This window comes from Marmota monax, unplaced genomic scaffold, assembly GCF_021218885.2.
Source record: "Marmota monax isolate L192 unplaced genomic scaffold, Marmota_monax_Labrador192_F-V1.1 WCK01_AAM20220418_F8-fsc00080, whole genome shotgun sequence".
In the NCBI taxonomy this organism is placed as follows: Eukaryota; Metazoa; Chordata; class Mammalia; order Rodentia; family Sciuridae; genus Marmota; species Marmota monax.
The window spans coordinates 1,385,679-1,406,919 of NW_026694750.1; positions in this window are offsets into that span (position 1 = coordinate 1,385,679).

Here is a 21,241-nt window from a genome sequence, read left to right on the forward strand (position 1 = left end):
ATTACGAGGTTTTCAGCTTCTCTCTGAAATCAAATTACTGACTCCATTTAATTTTTTAAAAGCTCAGATGATTTCCCTTCTTGAATCTGAGCCGTGACTCCAAGGCCAGGCCTCCAGCCCCATCCCCCCCCCCCCCCCCCGTGCCAGGCAAGTCCCCTGCAGGCAGCGGGTGCTGGGGATGGGGCCCCCACACAGGGCAAGCCTGACACCCAGAGGGAAGCCAGCAGGAGAGGCCCCGGCCTCCAGATACTCCTGGATGCCTGGCTGTGTGGCCGGCCTCCCTGGGGCCTGCATCAGCTCACAGGAGCCCAGGGCTCTGGGGCCAGCAAGCCTGCAGGCGCTGGGGGGGCCAGTGGTTAGAGCCCAGGGGGAAGCAGGGGCGCGTGTTGGTGGCTCCCCGTTGCCCTCCACGGTGCGTGCCCGGGACCCCATCTCTCAACACACGTTTCCAGAGCAGCTCCTCTGCCAGGCGCCTTTCCAGCTGTGGGGAGGGAATGTTGTCCGACAGGGAATGTTCTAGTGTGTGCGTGCGGGGGACTGGAGACCAGCGATAAATACATGTGGACAGTTCCAGATAATGCTGAGTGCTCCGGAGAGAACCAGGCGGGCGGCTGCTTGGGTGGGAAGGTCAGAGCGGTCCCCGGGAGGAGGTAAGGAGGCAACCTCAGAAGAGCTGGGGTGGGCATCCGGGCAGCGCCAGGGCCTGGAGGAGGAGGGACAGAAAGAGAGCCATCAAAGCAGAGCGCGCTGGGGGACAGGAGCACGGGTTTCATGCTGGCCCGGGTGGGCAGTCTAACAGGGAGGGGACTTTGGGCAGAGCAGCAGCCTTGGGAGGACGCTTTGCAGAGCCAGCTGTGGCTGGAGGGTGGCATCAGCGGGACGAGAGCAGCAGCAGGAGGGCTGGGGAGTGGGGGGGACTGGTTCAGGGCCCACCTGCCCCAGTGGAAGGGAAGGTGACTCACGGCCCCGCTTTACGCTCTGAGCCTCTCACTCCTGCGTCCTGATGACGTCAGGGAGGGCTGCTGTGCATGCTGGGGCAGATGCGTCTTCCCCCTGAACCTTGGCCCTGGTATTTCCACCACGAGTCACTGTTTCCTCCTGTCTCTCCGTCTCCTCCTCCACCCACCCCTTGCCCATCCCCGCAGGGCCACCACCTTTGGGGCATTATCAAGCAGGGGGGCATGCACACAAAGAAGTCTTGTAAAGCATGGCCGGTCCTTTCCAAAGTCCTCCCTGTGTTCGACCACGCTGAGCCTCCATAACGGGAGTGGAGTCCATGAAATCACCAGCTCTTCCTGGCCGTACCAGGGGGGTGATTTGCAAGGCGGGGCAGATCTGGGCACTCTTACGGGCAGGAATGAGCATCTGGAATAAGCACCCTTATGTCTCTTCCTTCCCTTTGCTTGGCTCTGTGCCTCTCAGAAGTGGGACAGTCATGTTTAATTAGAAAGTGGTCTGGGGAGGGCTCCTGATCTTCCCCACGATGGGGCAACCCCACCTCTGTGACTCGGGCGGCACCTGTGCCCCATTCCCGGGCTGTGCAGGCATGTGCACAAATGCTGTCTCTGCCTTGGGGGTGTCCAGTTTCCTCTCGAGCCCTCCCAGGATGCTGCTGTGAACAGTGCAAGCCCGCAGTGCTGCTCTCTCTGCTTTAGCAGCTGCTGGGTGGGATCTCAGGCAGCCTGGGCTGTCCCGGGTGATTGGACTCCACCCTCAGCAGCTGGGAGACAAGGACGCGTCCAGTGATCTGTCCTGCCCTGCTAGGTTTAGTACCTCCAGAGCACCAAGCCTGCTTTCATTCCTCAGGACATCAGGTTCACTGTTCTTTCTTTGTCGAAGGTCTGAATCCCCTGATTTTAGATGTTTCCCACGACAGACTTCACATCACAGCGTACCCTTTCAGCCTCAGCTGGAAGTCTCTGTTGGGTATTTGAATCTTACTTAAACTGGAATTGTAGTCATCAACTCAGTAATTCTCCAAATCACTGTGTAACCAGAGAGGCGGCATGGAGGGAAGAGCTTCTTGCAGGTGTCAGGAGACCAGACCAGCCTCGCCCATGCCAAGTGACCTTGAGCAAGTGGGTTCACTTTCTGAGCCTGGATTCAGCCTCAGGATGCTTGGAAACAGGATGGCCAGGGACCAGGACCTAGGATATGTGGCATCACCCCTTGGGGATAGCCTGAGGCCTCACTGTGACTCAGGGAGGACACCTCGCTCCTAAGGAAACATCATCCCTCCCAGTCCAGCCTTTCCCACCTCCCCATGCCTCTGCTGCTCATGGGTCTTGTCCCTGGGGCTGGGGGCTTCCAGAGACACCAGACCAGGACAGTGGAGAGGACGACATGGGACAGTAGTGTGGACGTAAGCCAGGAGAAACCCAGTCCTGCTTTGCTCCTGTGTCCTCTGTCCTCTTCCTGGTTCCTCTCCCGCGGTGTAGGCTGGGCCGTCCTACAGCTCAGATCTTAAAGCCCCAACAATAGTAGTCCTCATAGTGGAGACCCCCCCCCTCCCCAACCAGACCAGAGGCCTTAGCAGCCCCTGAGAACTTGTTAGAAATGCAAACTCTTGAGCTGGGGATGGAGCTCAGTCATGGAGTGCTTGCCTGGTGTTCTGGGGGTGGTCACTTCAAAAATGCAAATTCTTGGGCCCCAACCCTGTCCAGAAACTCAGGGGAAGGGACCTGGTGATCTGCACTTTAATAAGCCCTCCGGGGGCTTCTGATGCAGCATTGCAGAAAGCTAAGAATCTCTGCCTGGGAAAGTGTGATGGGCACCCCCCTCCGCCAAGTCAGAGAAGTCCCCTGTGTTCATGTGAAGGCAGTGCTTGGCATTCATTCAGCTTCCAATGAATCGCCACGCGATGTGTTCATTGCATCTAGCATGATTCCATTGAGGAAGAAAGGAATTGCTCTTCCCATTTTACAGATGAGAAAGCTGAGGCTCAGGGCCTTGCCCAGGTCACACAGCTAGCACCTGGCAGCTCCAGGGATCAAACCCTGGCCTTCTCATTCTAAGGTGAGGGTTCTCTCCCAGACACCCAAGGTTTCAGGGGCTCCTTAGGTCAAAGGCATAAATGAATATTGGCCAGAAGGGAAATCCCCCTTCCAGCTCTCTCTGTTCTCTCCCTGGTTTCTGGTTGTAATCATAGGAAAGAGCATCCTGGAATAATCAATCTTGCCTGGCAGTTGAGTAAGAGCTCTGAAAGGAGTTACACGTCAGGGAGATGGGACTTTATTTCTCAATGAAATAGTCTTTTTATGGCTGGAATAAAAGTGCCAGGGGGAGCCTAATGCCAGGAAGTAGAAAGCACGTTTGATAAACTCCTTCAGCCAGGGCGGGGCCGCTTGGGAGGTGACGGCCAGCCACAACCCCTGCATTTCCACATGCATGGTTCTCTGCAGGTTAGAGCCATGGAAGATCCTGGGGTCCTCGATTAGGGTCACCCAGCTGTGAAAGGACCTACAGCCTGCCGGTGCCAATTCTTTCACTGGGCCAACAGGTCCTAGGAGCAGAGCTGCAGTGCAAAGAATGGGCAGCAGGGGGCAGCATAACACATAGTTCCAGCCTGTCCAGTGGGCACTGTTGGGGGGCTTTGGAGTGGGGGTCCCTGGGATGCAACCCTCAGACAATCTCAGCAGTAACACCTTGCCTAGGACCTCTTCTTCCTCCTTTCAGCCCTTCCCATCCCCAACCCCTGCACGGCAGGGGACAGTCTGCCATCTTTAGTCTAGTGGCAGCCTCTGCCCAATCCAAACCATAATGCGGATGGGGAATGAGGGGCTGGGGGCTTCTCTATCCTTGGCCATCCTCTGGCCATTTTCTCAAGTTACTCCAGCCTTTGCTTCGGACCTGATTAAAAACTTGGCTTCCTCTTGAGGGGCCTCTTGAGGGGTCTCAGGGAGCATGATGTGTGGGGGGGTGGTTTTTTTGGGTGGGGGGCCACAGCCTTCGTGGCCACTGGGGGCAGGAGAAAATCCTGAAGGACAAAGAGAAAGCGAGGAAACCTCCTCATTTGAGGATGTGCTTGATTGGCAGGTTTACGGCCTCGGGAAGGTGCGTGGTATTCTGCACAATCAAGTCATTTTTAAAAATAATCTCCTGCTTAAGTCGTACACGCTGCTAATTGCATTTTAATAAGTCTCTTAAAATCTTGCCATATTTTTTAATATCCTAATATTAGGTAAGTGATTGCAGGGGACACTGGAGGGCATGGCGAGTTTATATAACGGAGGGAGGGCTGTAATGAAGCTGGGGGTGGGGGTGGCCACCAAGTGGCCGGTGGCGTGTGTGTGTATGTGTGTGTGTGTTTGTAAGCCTGTCTGTGTTTGTGTGACGCGTGTGGGATGTGGGGGTGTGATGTGTGTCCATGTGGCAGTGTGCACGGGGTGTGTGTTCACGGACAGGGCCTCCCGTGTCCACAGCCCTGGACAGTGGTCCACAGGAACCTCCTCCTCAGTCATAGCAGCAAGCGCCACTTAACACTTCCCAGGTCTTCTGGCTGTGACTTCTCTTGACTCCCCTGGCCCCAAACTGGAGCATCTGAGCCAGAGGTTTCTCTGATGCAGCCCGTCCCTTCTTCCCTTCCCAAGAACCAAGGTCCTGAGCCTGGACAGTGGTTGTGACTTGGGCAAAGACACAGAGCAAGATGGATCCCGGGGGAGAACTCGGACCGCATCTTGAGAGGGCAGAGAAAGGGCCACCTTCCTCTTCCTCTTTCTCCAGCTTGGATGCTGGCTTCAGTGTCCCTGTCTTACACATGTGGGGCAGATGGTGGCAGCTGCCACTCACTGAGCCCCATCAGGTGCTTTGCGGGTGCTTCCCCCAGGCACCTTGTGGAGCGGGTGTTTAGGGTCCTGGAGGGGGACTCACAGTTGGGAAGTGGCCACGCTGGGATTTGAACCCCAGGCTGCTGAGCTGGCTGGGGAGGCTCTGAGCCACAGGGAGCTGAGGGTCTCCAGGAGCTTCCCATCTCTCCAACATCCAGGACCCGAGAGGACCGTGATGGGAAAGGCACAGCGACTGGCAGAGGTGGCAGAGGAAGGTGTCGGTGGCTGTGGCCTCTTTCCCTCCTGACCCATCTGTACTACAGGGCGGGGTCCCAAGGCCAAGGTCAACATCCAACCTTCTCCTTTGAGCCTCCAGAGGTCAGAGGCCTCGGAGGGCCATGCTCAGGGTGGCCGGGCCAGGCGCTCTGGCCACGCTCTGGACTTCCGGAGGCCCCCAGGGCCCCGCTGGCCCCGGCCTTCCTCCCGCCTCCTCCTCCTCGCGCCAGCCCCGAGCCCGGGTGGGAGGCACATGTTGAGCGAACTTCTGAACAGGAAGTCAGCGTCCAGGTCGTCCCGAGTCCTTTTCATGTGGTCTCTTTAATCCCCCGGGCTGGGTTTCAGAAGCGTTTTACAGTTTCAGTTTTACAAAGCTGGGCTCCCTTTAATGTCGGCGTTTCGGGAGGTGCGGGAGCGCTTCAGTCAAAACATGTGTGTTTTACACCAGCCAGCTGTGGGCTGTGGGCTGTGGGCTGTGGGCTGCGGACTGCGGCCGCGAGGCGGCAATGTGGCCTCCAGGCTCGGCAGCGGCCCTGGTGGACAGGACGGCCTCCCTCTCCTCCCTCCTGCGTCCGGCACGCGGGCTCCGAGCTCGCCTGGGCCAGCCCCCGGCCGGCACCCCGATTCCAGGCCTTCCCTCGGTGCCCCCTGGCAGATGGTGGGTGGTCTTTGCCCCAACTGTGCCCCTCAGACACCCGCAGGCCGAGGTTCCCCACACCTGGGCCACGCCTCCTGGCCTGTGCCATCTGCTTGGTATTTCTTCTTCCCTTGCAGAGAGACCCATGGCACTGTGAGCTGGACATGCCGTCCCCTCTGCCTGGCCTCCTGAAAACAAAACAGATCTGGGACCATTCAAATAAGAAGAAAAGGCTGACGTCCTGGGTTACTGGGTCCCCCTTCCCTGGTTGAGAAGACCAGGGTTGAGAGGCCAGGTGAGAGCCCGAGGTCACCGGGTTGGTGAGATTCCACCCCATCCACCCCTCTCTGAGGCCACTGTTCCTCTGGCTCACGGACCTCCTCCAGGACAGGCTTCTTGGCCCTACAACTTCAGACTTTGGGGGAAACGGCTGGGGCCGCTGGGATCCCCGAGGCACAGCCCTGGCTGTGCTGTCTCTGACTCTGGGACCATGGGCGAGTGTGCTCTTGGCTCTGAGCCCCACTCTCCCCATCTATGAAATGGGGACAAGGCCCTGACCTGAACGCAGTGATGCAAGGGACAGAGACACACCTGGAGAGAGCCCAATCACGAGCCCTTTACCTCTGTCACGATCCTGGCTTTGCCATCTGTCCCCCCTTCTCTCTGGGAGGCAGCAAGAGGTCCACAGGGAGAGGTCCTGCAGTACAGAGGCGCCTTTGCGTGCCCCCCGACCCTCCCTCCCCGCATCCTGAGTGGCCCGGGGGGTAGAACAAGGCTGTTTGGTCAGGGCTCTGGGGTCGCAGAGGCCTTGCCCCAGTGAAGCAGCTGCCCTCACCCCTGCTGGCCCAAAGCTTTGCAGCCACTCCTCCGTCTCCAGTTGCTTATGGCTTGGGGCCCCAAGCATGCCACCTCTGAAAGTGGTAGCTCAGGCCGTAGAGGTCAACGGTCTGACCTTTCCCAACCCCCTGCCCATGTCAGGTCAGGCCCCTGAGGGACAGGTCCTGGGGTGGGCTGCCTTGCAGCAGCGGCTCTGTTTCCTCCCAGCCTGGGAGCGGTTAAGAGACCAGAGGTCGCCATGAAGATGGTGCCGAGGACGTGACACGGGCTGAGGTGGCCTCTGTCCTACCCTGCCAGGCCGCACACTGGCGGCCAATAGAACAAGGCCTGGCACGCAGCAGGCCCCCGCTGGAGATCAGCCCAGGTGAAGAGGCTCAGAGAGGGGAGGGTCCCCCACCGTGCCACCACACTCCGACATGGAGTGGTGGAGCTCAGGCGTTGGCAGGAGGGCCACAGGACGGCTTCCTCCCAGGCTCACACGTCACACCTGCCCTCTTTGGTCCCTTTTGGGTGTGTCTGTGGGAAGCAGAAACCTCTGGGCCCAGGGTGCTTCCTCCACTTACCCACAGCCACCCAGGGGAGAAACACCCTTGGCCTGGGGCCGCTTCGGCCCCCCGGGCAGTGCAGGCTGGGCGCTGGCCGGCTGCAGCTGTGCGGGGCCCAGGGAGGAGAGAATCAAAGGCAGGCCATGTGGGCCCGGCTTTCATCTCCCAGCTTCAAAGAGGTGCAAACAAACCCTGTCCCCGTGCCAGGCGGCAGCTCCCTCCTCACGGCCCCAGCCTGCTCTTCCCCTTTCCTCCTCCCCCCCAGAAAACCAGTGGCGCCTCATCCTGGTCCCAGGGGCCCCAAGGGCCCTGACTCCTGGCCGTGCAGGAGACTTTTTTTTTTCTTTAAATTCAAGTTCGGCTACTTGGAATAATATAGTTTTTCCCCCTGGAGAGATGCATATTTTTTTCTTTTTTCAGTGCACAGGAGACTCTTGGTAGGACTGAGAGGAAGGATAGGAGGGGGCTGAGACCCCCTCACGGCCACCCTTCCCACTCACACTCCCCTGACGGAGCCTTCCAGCCTGCAGCCACACTGCAGGTACAAGGGCCACACGTGGCCACGGAGCGGGCAGGGCTGGTCGCTGGATGTGTGTGCTGAGGGTAAACACGCGTGGATTTCTCAGACTCCATACCAATTGACGGAACCTAGCGTGTTCACTGTTTCTGCACTGATGACATGATGAGATGATATCATTTTGGTGCTATTGGGTTAAAAAAGAACATCATTAAAATTAATTCCACCTGTTTTTTAATCCCTTTAAATGTCACCGCAAAGAAGTTTAAGATGACGTGTGTGCGTGGCCTGCTCTATTTCTGTGGGTCTTCCCTTCCAGACAATGTCCCCACTTTGTGGATGAGGAGCCTGAGGCTCAGAGTGCACAGCCCCCAGGAGGTGCTCCACAGAAACCTGTGGGCTGAATGCGTGAAGGAATGTCCAGTGCTGGCCACCAGTGAGACACAGGAGAACCCTGTCCCTGTTCCCACCTTCAAGGGGTTCCCAGCCCAGAGTCTAGTCCAATGCTGGGGAGAGGAATGATGGAATCAGAGACCCCAGATATCCAGAGGACGAGGACAGCAGGGGTTGGGGATGTCAAGAGGCTCCTGGGCCCAGATCCTGGCTTTATCCCTCACCAGCTGTGAGACCTCGGGTTTCTCTTTACTCCTCAATTTTCTCACCTGTAAAAGGGGGACGATGGTAACAAGCTCACACTGACTGAGCGGCTGCTCACAGGCCTGCCATGAAGGTCACAGGAGTGGACACACTTCACTGCAGTAGAATGGCTTGGTCTAGGCTAAGGGCCCCATGGGAAGGAGCAGTGGCCACCCCAGGCGGGTGCTAGAGAGTGTGTGTCAACGCGTCTGGCTGTGGCTGTCAGCAGGGCTGAAGGTGCCATCCTGGGCTGGAGAGAGCTGCCCCAGCACCAAGACAGGAGCACAGGTGACGCTCTTCCCTTCCAAGTCATTCCTCTGGGTCTGTCTGGGCAGGTAGACACCTGGGCTCGGACTCTCCCATCTCCTCCATCATCTCTCGGTCCCCTGACATCTCCACCCCACCCTATTCCAGCTTGGTCCCTGAGGTCCTGTAAACCCTGGAAGTGGCTTTGGGACCTTCTTCTTTGAAGAGAAACACCCTCTGGGTAAGCCCCCCACCTCCTTCCGCCCCCAATCCCGTCTCCCAGGGCACAGCTTCCTGGCTGACTCTTACCAAGGACCTGGGGGGGAGGGTTGGTGGGAGGCGGAGGAGCCCAGCACAGATCCTGATGCACAAAAGTGCCCTTCCAAGGAACTGGGGGACAAGGCGGAGGGAAGAGTGGGGTTTCTGAAAGTCTGGACAGGGTCTAGATGGGAACTGGAACGCTATGGTGGACATCCCACAGTAAAGATCTGCAGACACATTGGGGGGCTGGGAGATGACCCGTCACATTCATGGGGGGCCGTGGGGAGGCCCACAAGGCTGTCGGGGGTCTGCTGGGCAGGACCTGCTGAAGGCTGAGGGTGGGGCCTGTTCCCACAGCTGGGGGCTGTTTGGGGCGCCCAGAGATGGCAGCAGGAAGTGGGACGACTGAGACCAAACGGGGCCAATGGGAACCAGATGCGAGGAGGGTCGGGGTGCTTGCAGGGGAGATGTTTTCCTTTCCCTTGGAAGCTGGGCCGGTGGGCGGAGGAGAGGCAGCTGAGGCCGTCTGTTCCCTGCTCCCCAACCCCCACCCCGCCCAGTGTGGCATCTGGAGGTTCTGCAGCCACCAGTCCCCAAAAGGTAAGGACAGCCACCGGGAAGGTGACTCAGAACTGCTCCCAAAGTGCAATAGATGGTCGGGGTGGGGGCAGGGCAGGAGCCACAGGGTGTTGGGGGATCAGCCCCCACCCAGCCCGACTCTCCCTCCTCCACCTGCAGCCCTGGGGGAGCTCGGGGGTCCAGGCTCTGGGGGCAGAGGGGGCCTGGTCCTCCCGGCAGCAGGCGTTGAGGCCGGGGCTGCTCAGCCTCCTTCCCAGCCTCCTGTTCACGTTCCACACCCGGCTCTAGCCGCTTCTTCCAGGAAGCCTCCCGGGTGCTCTGGTGGGATGAGTCACCTTCTCTGGGTTCCCAGAGCTGCTGTGTTCACTGCAGAGGACCACAGCACCCCTCCCAGTGGGCTACTAAGACCCCCACCCCTACCCGCCAGCACTGGACCTAGCGGGTAGCACAGAGCCACAGGCCCTGTCCCCCCAGACCTAACCCCTCCCTCACACCCACCTTCTAATGCTCTTTACTCCTGGGGCCATTTTGAACCCCTCCCCACACACACACACTCACACACACATACACACACACATACACACAGACACACATACACACACATAGACACACACATACATACATACACATATATAATTTTTAAGTCAGGTTTTAAAAATCATGTCAGTCATGTGAGAAAAAGTGCTCATTGCAAAAACTATAATCCATACAGAAACATAAGACAGCAGAATGTGAAAAGCCCCCTTTATCTGCCCTGACCCCTAGTACCTTCCCTTGCCATGGCCAGCACTTTCAAGTTTGCAGTAGGCTGCCTAAATCGTGTGTGTGTGTGTGTGTGTCTGTGTTTACACTAAAATACATATAATATAAAATAAATATACACACACATATAACACAGCTGGTGTGATGGCACATGTTCATAATCCCAGGTATTTAGGAGGCTGAGGCAGGAGGATTGAAAGTTCGAGGCCAGCCTGACCTACTTAATAAGACCCTGTCTCAAATAAATGAAAAGGGCTGGGGCTGGGGCTCAGCAGTGGAGCACTTGCCTGCCCTGTGTGAGGCCCTGGGTTCCACCCCTAGTACTGCAAAACAAACACTCAGTACAAGGAAGGCAGTTCTGTGGCGTTAGCATCTTCACCCTGCTGCGCGGCCATCGCCACCGCCCATCTCCAGGACTTCCTCATGACACGAAAGTATGGAAAGGTGAGTTTTATCCAAGACTAAAAGGGAACCACACTTCTGGCCCTGGGCTTGATCTTGACTCCCCTCCCAGTGCCCCTGAGATGTCTCCCAAACAGAGCCCAAGTCCGTTCTTTTGAAGATGCTTGGGGCTCCACACTGAGTTGCTCTGATTTTTCCAGGAAGAGCAGCGCTGGGCAGACGTCCCCCTCGGGCCCCTCTGAGCTGGAATCTCTCTGGGCTACATCCCTAGAGGTGGAACTGCTGGGTCAAAGCGCACTTTAAATATTGATAAATGGCACCTGTCAGTCCTTTCAGATCACCACTCCACAGTGGCCTCTGGACTCAGGAACCTACAGGGCAAGGCCCCACCCGGCAGTTGGTGGTCAAGGCCCCCCAGAGCCACCTCGGATTCTCATCCCATTGCTCTAACCCTCGAATCTGAGAATTTCAAAGTGTGGGCTGTGACCCGCTGACAGGTCACAAAATCAATATGATGGCTGATGGCTGATGGCCAATACGGAAGACAGAGAGTAAAATAGGGAGAATAGAACAGAAGACACCACATTTCCTGTGTGGGGTAAGCGTTGCTTTCTGCAGCATTAATTTACACAGGCGTGTGTATAGTGGGCGTCACACCTTCTTCCTAGATTTGAGGCATCTCCCACACGGGGAGCCCACTCCCCTAAGGTGGGAATCAGAAACGCACTGCCGCAGCCTCCCTTGCAGCTACAGTGCCCATGTGACCGTTCCTCCACCAATCAGGTAGAGACACAGGATTTAGACTGGGCAGAGGCACTGGGCAGGCTTGGGGCTGGGGAGATGGCCAGAGGCCACAGTGGTGGGGTCCCAGCACGGGCCTCCCTGGCAACTGTGGTGGGTTGAGCCACCTTGCCTGTGCTCAGTGACCACAGCAGAAGCCCTTCCACTAGGGCAGCCCTGGGTGCCAGTCCAGCCTCCAAGTCTGAGACTGGGGTGGGTTGTCTTTCCATTGCTATGACAAAATGCCTGAGGCAAACAACCTGAAAGGAGGAAAGGTTTATTTTGGCTCATGGTTTCAGAGGTTTCAGTCCATGGTTGGCTGGCTCCATTGTCTTAGACCTGAGACGGAGCAAAGCTGCTTACCTCCTGGCGGCCAGGAAACAGAGAGAGCACACCTTGATAACAAAACCCTCTCCTCCAACCCTCTCAGCTACGACTTCATTACTGGATCATTCCACGTAGGAGGTCAGAGCCCTCCCACTCCACCCCCTCCAGACATGGCTGCCTGGGGGACTTTGGGGGAATATTTGAGATCCAAGCCAAAACATATGGTGACCAGAGAGTTTGCAAGTTACCTAATGCCCTCTTTTTTTTTTTTGCCAGTTTATTGAAGTAAAATTTATATACAGTAATACTTACCATTTTATATGCTTAGTTTTATAGTTTGACAAATTTATACAGTCTACCACCAGGTTTAAAACACAGAACATTTCTGTCACCCCCAAAAGTCTCCAAGCAGGACTCTGTAGTCAATCCCGATGGTGTGCTAGAGCGACGGGGTCAGCTGGTGAGGGCTGGTCCTCACGTTTCCACACATTTGCAAGCTGGTCGTTAAGCACGTAAACTGACAAATAAGGTATGTTAAAAGGAACAGCAATAAACTCTCACTTCTGACTTATTTTTCTACCTTATTCGGTGTGTTCCTGCTTTTGGGATCAGCGGTCCATTGTACTGTCTGATGGGAAGGGGACCCAGTGACGTGCTCCAGGACGGTACCGCTCATCTCTATGCTGAGTTCAGCGACCTCGTGTTTGTAATTCGAAACTGGCCACGGGAGGAATATTTACACCAGAGAAATTGGCGATGCCACAGATCAGGGTTTGATTGATTGCTTTGCTGATTGTCTAGACGCAAGAAAGCAATTGGGACTCGGCTGATAATGCAGATTAAACTTCCAAGTGTGCTGTGCCCGCTGCTATTACACTGTAAGGAGCCCGAAAACTTAAGGAAAGATCCTTCCAGGATTTGAAAACCATCTTCTGACTCAGCAAAGTGTCACTTACATCCGTGATGAACCCATGAAGTTCTGAGCTACGTCTTTGTGGGTTTTGTTTTGTTTTGTTTTAACTCTTGTTGAATGACAGCCACGCCACCCGTTGACCAGGCAGATCTGAGCTGCGGCTGACCACGCTGTGTCGCCAGAGCCTCGTCAGTGTCTCCAGGTGGGAAGGCACAGTGAGAATCTGTGGAGAGTGGCATCTTGGTTTAAGGAGGGTCTTTCCAGGCAGAAGTTTGGTTAGGATTGGGATAGGGTCCAATAGCACAATCCAGGCGGGTCAGCAGAGTGTGGATTTCTGAGGCAAAGAAGTCTAAGGGTGCAAACCACCAGGCGATTCTTCCCGTTGAAGAGCGGATGGGGGGGTCTTGGGGGATATTCCTACGACCCATCATCAAGTCATTTGCAAGAGTCTCTCGGAACCGCATCAAGATGCTTGAGAGTAGAATCTTGTTAGTGTAGCCTGTGACTTGGGTGGAGGGGGACAGCTTTGGTCTCCAGGGTCCCAGGTGTGTGTCTCGCCTCCTGTTCTTTCACGTTGAGGAGAATACCAATGACGTTCGTGCCGGATCCACACCTGTTGTTGGTGACAGCCACAGGTTGGCTCCAGAGAGGTGAGTTTAGCGCAATTAACTAAAGCATTCTGTGGGAATCCATTGGCTATATGAAATTTATAATTTTATTGCTTGTAGATTGTGTGTTATGAATCCAGCAAGGTTTCAAGGGATGAGATCAATGCACAGAAATTGGTCGCGTTGCTATACATCAGGAATCTGAAAGGGAAATCAAGAAAACAATCCCATTTCCGACAACATCCCGACACCTGGGGAAAAAATTTAGCCAAGGAGACAAAAGACTTTTCTACTGAAAACTACAAAACATTATGAAAAAACATTACTTAAGTGGAAAAAACAGCCAGGCACGGTGGGGCACACCTGGAATCCCAACGGCTCAAGAGGCTGAAACAGGAGGATCGCAAGTTCAAAGCCAGCCTCAGCAATGGTGAGGCGCTAAGCAACTCAGTGAGACCCTGTCTCTAAATAAAATACAAAATAGGGCTGGGGATGGGGCTCAGTGGCTCAGCACCCCCGGGTCCAATTCCCAGTACAGAGGAAAAAAACTAAGGCGGGGGGTTAGGAAGGTGGTGGAATGAGATGGACATCATTATCCAAAGCACATGTATGAAGACACGAATTGGCGTGAACATACTTTATATACCACCAGAGATATGAAAAGTCGTGCTCTATGTGTGTAACAAGAATTGTAATGCATTCTGCTGTTGTTTACTTTTTAAAAAATCAATAAAAAATAAAATTAAGGAAAAAAAACACCCGACATCACTTCATACTCATTAGGATGGCTGTAGTTTTTTAAAAATAGAAAATCAGAGCCCTCATACACTGCTGGTGAGAGTGGAGAAACAGGAATCCTTGTCTCCTGCTGGGGAATGTCAAACGGGGTGGTCACGGTGGAAACAGCTTGGCAAACAGTCCCTCCAATTGCCAAACAGAACTACCAGATGACCCAGCATTTTCATTCCTAGGGACATCCCAAACAGAAATGAGAACTGTGTCTGCACAGAGACGTGTGTGTGAATGTTTATAGCCCCATTATTCTTCTAGCTGGCAACAACCCACATGTCCGTCAATGGATGAGTGGATAAAGCAACTGGAATATACATAGACTGGAATATCATTCAGCCTTAAAAAAGGAAGGAAGTACTGATAGATGCTACAACTTGGATGAGCCTTGAGAACCTGTGATCATTAAAGAAGCCAGGCATAAAATGTGATGGATTGAATTATTCCATTTAAAATGAAATATCTAGAATTGGCAGATCCAGAGAGACAGTAAGAAGAACAGCAGTTGCTGGGGGAGGGGGAGGGAGAGAACAGGTTGGTGCCTGCAGTGGGGAGGAAGAGTTTTGAAACAAGAGGGGGGTGGTATAACATTGTAGATTCACTAAGTACCACTGAGTTCTAGACTTCAAAAGGGTTTATTACGTTAACGTGAATTTCGACTTCAATAAAACATTGTGCGGTGCATCTACTACACCAATAAAAGGCAGGAGGATCACAGGATCAGGTGGTGCACACCTCTCATCCCAGCAACTTGGGAGGCCACTTAGGGAGAAACTGTCTCAAAATTAAAAAAAAGCAAAAAGGGCTGGGGATGTGGCTCAGTGGCTCAGCACCCCCGGGTCCAATTCCCAGTACAAAGGGAAAAAACTAAGGCGGGGGGTTAGGAAGATGGTGGAATGAGACATGTGTATGTGTGTACACACACGCACACTGGTACGCATAGCCCGGCTCCAGGGATCTGGTTGTTAGAGGTTGGCCGCCCACTGCTCATGTTATTAAACCTCTGCCTTCACACTCGGCCTCTGGAAACCACTCATCTGATTTCTGTCCCTATAAGTTTCCTTTTCCGGGGTGTCACATAGCCTTTTAAATCTGACTTCTCAAGTTAGCATGATGCTTTTGAGACTCACGCATGTTAGTGCATATATTGGGAGTGTGTCACTTTTTATTGTTGAGTAGTATTCCATTGAACAGACAGACCGTAACTTGTTTATCCATTCACTAGTCAATGGACATTTGTGTTTTTTCCAATTTTTGGTGATAATGAAGTTAGATGCTGTGAAATATTCCCATACAGATTCGTGTGTGTGTGTGTGTGTGTGTGTGTGTGTTGTTGTTGTTGCTGAGGATCAAACCCAGGGCTTCATGCTGGCCCACATTCCATACAAATGTTTGCAAAGACACACGTCTTCATTTCCCTTTGGTAACCACCTAGGAGTAGGACTGGTGAATCACACCTTAAATGTATAACTTTATAAAAAACTGACAAACAGCTTTCCAAAGTGGCTGTGGCACTTCGCATCCCCATCAGCCATGTGCAAGAGCTCCTGTCACCATGTGGGCTCAGCAACCTTGCCAACTTTTGGTATTGGCAGGTTTTTTTAATTTTAATTTTAATTTTTATTTGAACCATTCTGATAGGTACATAGAGGCATATCACTGTGGTTTTAACTTCATTATCATGGTGACCATGATGTTGAAAATCTTTTTATGTGCTTATTTCCTATCCATTGATCTTCTTTGGTGAAATCTCCATTTAAATCTCTAACATCCATCCATCTATCTATCTATCTACCTATTTTTTTTCTTCTTTGTTATCCTGGGGATTGAACTCAGGGCCTCACATGTACATGACAAGTTCTACCACTGAAGCACAAGCCCTTTTCAAATTTGGTGAGACAGGGCCTTGCAAAATTGTTAAGGCTGGCCTTGAACTTGTGATCCCCCTGCCTCAGCCTCCCAAGTTGCTGGAATTACAGGTACACATCACTATACGTGATGTATTAGCCCATATATTTATTTATTTATTTTTTCTTATTTTGAGTTTCAAGAGCTCTTTATATATCAGCTCTTTCTATATGGCAGTCCTGTATCAGATATGCATTTGGTAAGTATTTCCTCCCAACACATGGCTTACATTTAGTATTTCTTTTCTGTCTCTTCAAAGAACAAAAGTGTTAAATTTTGATGATGTTTAATTTATCAGTTTTTTTTTTCTCTTACCATCTGTGCCTTTGTGTTCCAGGGAATGTTGGTCTAACGCAAGGTCTTAATTTCCCCTACGTTTTTCCTAGGTATTTTGTAGTTTTCGACTTTACACTTAGGTGTATGCCCAACAGCCTTCTCTACGCCTTCCCCCTCAACCTGGAGTGGGGGCTCTGTCACCTGAGAACACTGACTGACGGGAGGGGTGGTGGTGGCAGTGATGGCATTGGTGCCGCCCGGTGGAGAGGATGGAAATGAGGGGGGTGGTGCTGGACACCTCCTACCTGTGGTCTTTCTTGCTGAGACAGTCCTGCTTGTCACCAACTTGTCCCTTCTCATTTCAGATCCATGCACATCACAGACTCCAGCTTGTCAAAATCTCCATAAGCCAGGTGCGGTGGTGCACGCCTCTAATCCCACTGGCTCAGGAGGCTGAGGCAGGAGGATTGCAAGTTTAGAGCCAGCCTCAGCGATTTAGTGAAGCCCTAAGCAAGTTAGTGGGACCCTGTCTCTAAATCAAAATTTTTTTTAAAGGGCTGAGGGTGGGGCTCAGTGGTTACGTGCCCCTGGGTTCAATCCCTGGTATAAGAAAAAAAAAACGTAAAATGAGAAGTGGGGTGAGCCTTGATCCATTTCCAGGAATGTGCCTATGGATACACTGGTTGAAGTATCCAAGTATCCGTGGTGTGTCTGTGAGGGTGTTCATTGCCACAGTGTGTATTGTGGGAAAACGTGAGCACCACCCGAATGTCCATCAACAGGAGCAAGACGCGGTCTCTCCTCACTGAGAAGTTGCAGGCAGACTTCAAATAAAGCGAGGGCGGTCTTCATGGAGCTCCATGGAGGTACGCAGGGTATCTCTCTAAGTGTAAAAAGCACACATTGGGGTGATAGAGACAATCCCACCTTTCAAGCAGCATGTGCAGATCTTTGTTTGTGCCTGCGAAGAAGAGAACGTCTGGAGCCACACACCAGGAACAAGTAGCAATGGTGTCTCCTGGAGACTTCTCATTGAGAATGCTTCTGATCTGTTTGAGTTCTTTGCCTTGAGCAGTGACTTTAATCTAAAAATAACACACACACACACACACAATCACACACACAAGGTGAGGTGGGGTGAAATCTCTGTATTTCAGAATCAGGCGATGGAGCCGTCCTGACTTGCCCAGGTGGGTGGCCCAGGCAGCCGTGGGAGGAGCTGGCTTCACAGGACTCCTCTGGTCTGGTTTCTGGTTTCTGTCCCACCCACCCTCCTGGGAAGCCACCTCCCTGCCTGTCGCAGGGCAAAGCTGGAATCCACCACAGAGGTGGTGACTGGAGGCTGTGGCCTGGGCCCGGCCCTCACCTCTGTCTCCCTCACCTCCCACAAGCCTAGGGGAAGTCCCCACTGACTGGGGGGCGCTGGTGAGGAGGCTGGAGGACCTTCTCTTGACGTGTGGGCTGAGGTCCAGCTGCCTCGGTATCCCCTGACTCCTGGCCGCCCCCAAGGCCCGCCGCGTCTGAGCCCCCCGGAGAGGGACCCTGAGGCCTGGGTTTTGAGAACTCTGGCTACAGCTGGAACCACGCAAGGCACAGTTCAAAGCCCACCCCAGCAGAGTCACCCAGGGTGCTTCAAAAAATACGGGTGCCCTGCTGCCACCCCGGCATCCTGATCTAATCGGTCTCAAACATTGGCATTTCTTATTTTCTTTTTCTTTCTCAAAGCTCCTGCAGTGTTCCCCACGTGCCACGGGCTGGGCCTGAAACCACTGGTCTTCCACTGCCCGTCGATGTCTTGTCCGGGTGGGGACCGGGCATCTGTAGTTTTCAGACTCCACAGATGGTGGTGAGGTGCTGCCAGCCGGGAGCCTCACTGCTCGAAGGGTGGTTTGGGCCAACAGGAGCAGCCTCACCCTGGAGCTTGGTAAAATGCAGAAGCCCAGGTTTCCACCTACCCAGCCCAGGTGTTGGCTGGACGCGGTCTTTGCACAGCAAGGCCACCTTCTCCGGTGTGCTCAGCCTGGATTTCATTCCATTCCGTGTCTTGGGTCTGGGGCCAGTTATCTCATCCTGTAGCTTCCTCATCAGTGAAATGGAGAGAATGATAGTCCATCCCTCCGAGGGTTGTTGAGAAGGTAAGGCAGGGTCCACCAGGCCTAGGCTGTGCGTGTCTGGCCAGCAAAAAAAGCACCTTATGTCAGCGGCCGCTCTTGCTCCTGGCTGGCAGAGTCTCCAGGTGTGGTCGGCGGGGCGCAGAGGGTCAGGAGCCCTCTGGACTAGGCATGGAGCGTGCGCGGCCCGCTTAGCCTCTCAGAGGCTCGCTCTGTTGCCAGTGCCATCTGGTTGTGTCCACCTCCCCAGGAGCCGTCAGTTCATGCCCCCAGCCCCTTGGAAGTCACGCATCCCAGACAGGCACAACTCCACGACATGACACAGAGAGAAGGGGATCTTTCATGAAAAGTGTCTTAGGGATCAGGGATGATCGTTTAGATCACACCTCCCACATCCCAAACTGTCCTCTGCAAGTCTGTTTCTGAACTCCATGTCCTTTGTCCTACCAGCTGCCCCATGGCTCCTGACACAGCCTCTGGAAACCATCCAAGGAACCATAGTACAAAGCCTCCTTCACCTCCCTGGGCCAGGTGAGAGCTACCTGCCAGGCCTGGGCGGGTGCTTTATGTGGAGTCCCTCCCTCGGAACTCCCAGCCATCCTGGGAGGTGGATCTAGTCTTATGCCCATTTTACAGGTGAGGAAACTGAGGCAGAGTCTCGGTGACTGTCCTGGGGTCACAGTGCATGTAAGTGTGGAGCTGACATTCTATTCCAGGCTCTGCGCCTGTCCCCGATCTCGCCCACGTCCCCTGTGTCCTTCCTCAAGAGGTGGGCGTAGGTCTCACTCCACCCACACAGGCTCTGGGGAAGAGTGAGCGTTCTGCATGTATTTCACAAATATTTATTGAGCACCTACTGTGTGCCAGATGCTGGGGATACAAAGGGAAGCACATAAAATGTGGTCCCTGTCCTTAAAGAAAGAGCTCATCAAGTTATTTGCAAATAGAAGGAAAAAAGCCCCATCTAAGCCCAGATGGGCCCGAGTACAGTTCCCAGACCCTCTGAGCCTTCTAGAGCTGCTTGGCCTGGAGCCAAACGGGCCCCTTCCCCACAATTCATCTTCAGAGTCAAGGGGGACAAGCCCCTCCTCCCTGGCCCAGGACTCTGACCCAGGAAGGGTCTCTGGTGACAGGGAGCAGGGTGGGGTCACCTGGCAGCAGGACATCAGCCCGCAGGTGGGCTCCCTCCCCACCTCTCACCTCCCAACTTCTCAGGCAGGATCCGGGTGCCCCCCGCCCACTTCCTCCCTGGCTGTCTCCCCCCAGATACTGGTAATTGGTAGACAAAGGAGTTTCAGACAGTTGGGGACCTGCGTCCTTTGAGTCCCTGAAAACATGCTATTATTAATTAAAGACTTTGGCTTCGGCGGGGCCGGGCCTGCCTTTTTCTGGCTGGGCCTCAGACTCACGTCTCTCCAGTCGTCTCTTCTTGCTAAATTTTTCAGTGTTTTTAACATCAGACTGATGTTAGGTATAATTACCAACTTTGCACCCAAATTATATTTGACATGGCTTGTGTGGGAAATTAGACCATTTCAGCGCCTACAAATTCACCTGGGGAGCCGAGGCGGGCGTGCGGGCGTGCCGAGGGGAGCGATTTAAATATTACATGTGCCCTCGCGAAAATGCCAGCACTCTTGAAGCTGCCAGGAAGAGTTCTGCCTTCCCTCTCCTTGCCCCGAAAACTGAGGGCACCGAGGGTCGGGAAGAGGGTCCTGTGGGCGAGCCCTTTCCGCTGGTGGCCTGGTTGGCAGGGGAGGGGCCTCCAGAGATGCTGATGGGCCCTGGTGCCAGCTGCGTGGGGACAGCGGGTGACAGTGCTCTCCGTCCTCCGCCTGTCCCTCCCTCCCTCTGACCCACCCATTCTGTGCCTGGGGGAGGAGGCTCCGCCCTCTCTGGGACGGGAGGGTGTGGCCACAGCAGCTCTCCTGGGCCACCGAGCCTGGGGCTCCTTGGGCCAGACTAAGCCGTCACCGTCATGGAAGTCAAGTCCCCTTTGGACCCACACAGCATTCAGAGTTTTGCTTTTTGTCTTTTCAATTCCACAGATGGTGGTCCCCTACCAGGTGCCCGATGTTCTGCTGGGCACGGGGGATCTGGAGCAAAATGAAGCCCATTCATTCATTCATTCATTCACTCGCTCACTCGAATGTGTATTGATCACAGTTTTCTCCCCAGCTCGGGCGATGCCGTGAGAGTTAAAAGGTTCATTCATTTTTCTGTTCATTCAACAGCGCTGACCAAGCTCCGTGCTGGACGCAGCAGGCCTGCAGCCCTCCGTGGCTCACGGTGCACCCCGGGAGCCAGGCTTCGAGGCCAACAGTGAGTCACTGGGTCCCGGGAACTGGAAGGCCACCCCCTCCCTGCCTCAGCGCTCCCTGCTGATGGAAGCGAGGGACCCACTGGCTGCTGCACATTGCCACCTGGACCTCTGGGTCTGAGAGACAAGGCAGGGGCCACCCCTGTCCTGGCCCTGATGTGCCTAACGCAGTGGGGACATGAGGGGGCCTAAGAGAGAATCCTCCTTTTCCTTCTGCTTCTTGCCCCCTGACCCTCATCCGGGGCTCCAGAGAGGAGAGGGGCGAGCCTGAGAGCCAGGGTCAGGGAGGCTGAGGCCACACGCTGCGGCCCCCCCCCAGAGAAGAGGGGCTGCAGGAGACCCTGCGGGCCTCAGAAGAGCCTGTGGGGGGCCCTGACCCCCTGCCCTGTGAGGGCGCACGGAGGGACGGGGAAGGGCAGCCTCCTTCCTGGCTCACCCAGGGGTCCTCAGGGGACATCAGCTCTGTCCCTGGACTTGTGATGGTGACCCAGGCTTTCCTGGTCTTCTCCTGTTCCCTGGTTTCCTGGTTTCCCCCTCAGGCTGGGCGAAGCCGGCGGAGTCCAGCACTTACAGCTGGGCGTGGCCTGTGTGGCCTTGCTCCTTCCAAAGGGGCCGCAGCAGCGCCAGGAGTTCTTCTAGAATCCTCCTCTCCCGTGGTGGGGTCTGTGTCCCCTCCCCTGGCATCTGGGCAGAGCTTTGTGAATGCCCTCACCAGTGGTGCCTGAGAGCAGGGACATTGTGACCC